The sequence below is a fragment of the Galeopterus variegatus genome, unplaced genomic scaffold, assembly GCF_000696425.1.
Source record: "Galeopterus variegatus unplaced genomic scaffold, G_variegatus-3.0.2 Scaffold13125, whole genome shotgun sequence".
Classification (NCBI taxonomy): domain Eukaryota; kingdom Metazoa; phylum Chordata; class Mammalia; order Dermoptera; family Cynocephalidae; genus Galeopterus; species Galeopterus variegatus.
Genome location: NW_007739236.1, coordinates 4,334 through 6,584, shown reverse-complemented (window position 1 = coordinate 6,584; position 2,251 = coordinate 4,334). Strand labels below are relative to the sequence as shown.

Here is a 2,251-nt window from a genome sequence, read left to right as displayed (position 1 = left end):
TATGTCCAGGATATGCAAATCCATAGAGACAGGAAGTAGATTAGTGACTGCAAGAGGCCTGGAGGTGAGAAGGGAGAGTAATGACCATGAGATTTCTTTGGGAGACAGGGTGTTGAAAAAAGTCCTGAAATTAGGGGTGATTGTTGCACAACCTTGCAAATATGCTAAAAACCAATGAATCATATACTTTAAAACAGGGAATTTTATTGTATGAAATTATTCNGTATGAAATTATTCTCAATTAAAAAGAATAGGGAGGTCTGTATGTTCTGCGATAATCTCTATATGAAAAAAGAAAGGTACAGAACAGTGCATGGCATACTACCATATCCTTAAAAAAAAAAAGTACACACACATACACACAGGCTTTGCAGGCATAAAATCTCTGAAAAGAGGGCCAGCCTGGTGGCGCACTGCTACAGTGCGCCGCTTGGCAAGCACGGCGGCACTCCCACCGAGGGTTCGGATCCCACATACAGACCGGCCGCTCACTGGCTGAGCGAGGAGCGGGGGCAACACCGAGGGTTGCGATCCCGTAGCCGGTCCCGGTCCGGTACGGGCGTGACACTGAGGGTTGCGATCCGTTGCCGGTCACGAAAAAAGACAAAAAGACAAAAAAAAAAATCTCTGAAAAGATATATAGGAAACCAGTAACATTATTTCCTAAAGGGAGGGAACCTGGGGTGCCTGGAAACAAAGGAGAACTGGAAGGGAAACCTACCTTTCAGTATATTCTTTTGTATTTGAATTTTGTATTGAGTACAGGTATTACCACTTTCAAATTTTTTTTTTTTTTTTTAATTTAAGAAAGGGGAAAAAAAAAGGAACACTCTGATGCTTTATCTTTAGTCTTTAGTTTTATTTTAAGAGTTCATCTGTATTTTTTTCTGTTGCAAACTTAAAAGATATCCACCCATTTGGTCAGATTTATTTATTCTTTAGAAATTGAAGCATTAAACAATGACACTTTTTACTCTCCATCCTTAATAATATTGTATTCATTATATTTGAGATTGTTTTGCTTTCTCATGGAGAAAAAGAAACCCAGGCATAAACCTTCACATTATCCACCTACTAGTCCTCCAATACAATTTTAATTAAAATATTTTCTATGATGTGGGCAGAGAGATATCAACAAGAGTAATCGTAAAGTGGTCAGTCTTATATGTCAAGAGTTATGATCTTTGATCCGTTGGTCAATCCATTTCAAGATCTGATTTATATTATCTTCTAGCTCTTCTGGTTTATGGCTGGGCAGCTGATGCACAATTTCTTCCTTGTAGGATGCTATATGCTATTCTTCTTCATAAAGAACTTGAAGAATCTCACACTGAATATTGTCTTTTAGTTTCTTCTCACTATAGCCCCTAGAAGGCAAAGAGAGGTTAGCAAACAAAAAGCAAACTGAATGTTTAGCAAACAAAAAGCTATAGCTCCTAGAAGGCAAAGAGAGTTTAAGCAAACAAAAAGCAAACTGAATGTCATTAATTGGAGTTTTAGGAACACAGTAGAAACTGGACACTTTGGAATATATGAAAAATCACAAAAATATTTCTCACAGTCTCTTTATGTAGAGAAAGCAGACTGGCACCTCTGCTTGAGACCTCCTTGACACAAGAGCTAAACTAAGGATCACAAAACCAACATTTAGGTTTGTCTGAATTTTTTTCCCCTGCAATTTGTCAGCCATTCAATTAATTAACGATTAGCAAACATATGAGTATCAACCTACCTTAGCTATGAGATAAATAAGGTCTGTAGCAATAGCCCTAGATTTCCAAAGAGTTAACATATAAACTGATAAAACAAATAGATGGCATATGGAAAATGAAATGTATGAAAGGAATATCATATACTAATTGGACACTTGATCACACAGACGTATCTGTACCAATTCCCAAGACACTGAAAAAATTAATATATAATCTTTAGGCAGACATATAAATTAGCAAACAAAATATTTAATTAAAAAGTTAAAAATTCAAATTCAAATTAGTTAAACCTTATAACAAATTAAACTGAACATCTTAAAAGATGATTAATTTCACTATAAGCAACCACAGGATGGGAGAAAATACTTGTAAATCACATATAGTGACACAGAACTTACATCTAAAATATATAATGAACTCTTATAACTTTAAAAGACATGTAACCCAATTAAAAATTGGGCAAGGGATCTGAACAGATATTCCTTCAAAGATATACAAATGGCCAATCAGCACATGAAAAGATGCTCAACATCATTAGC

The 2,251-nt window shown here is 35.7% G+C and overlaps 1 pseudogene; it reads right to left on the bottom strand.

The window, feature by feature from the left end:
- Positions 1-838: 838 nt before the first annotated feature.
- Positions 839-2,251, bottom strand: part of LOC103581471 — a 5,114-nt pseudogene continuing 3,701 nt past the window's right edge.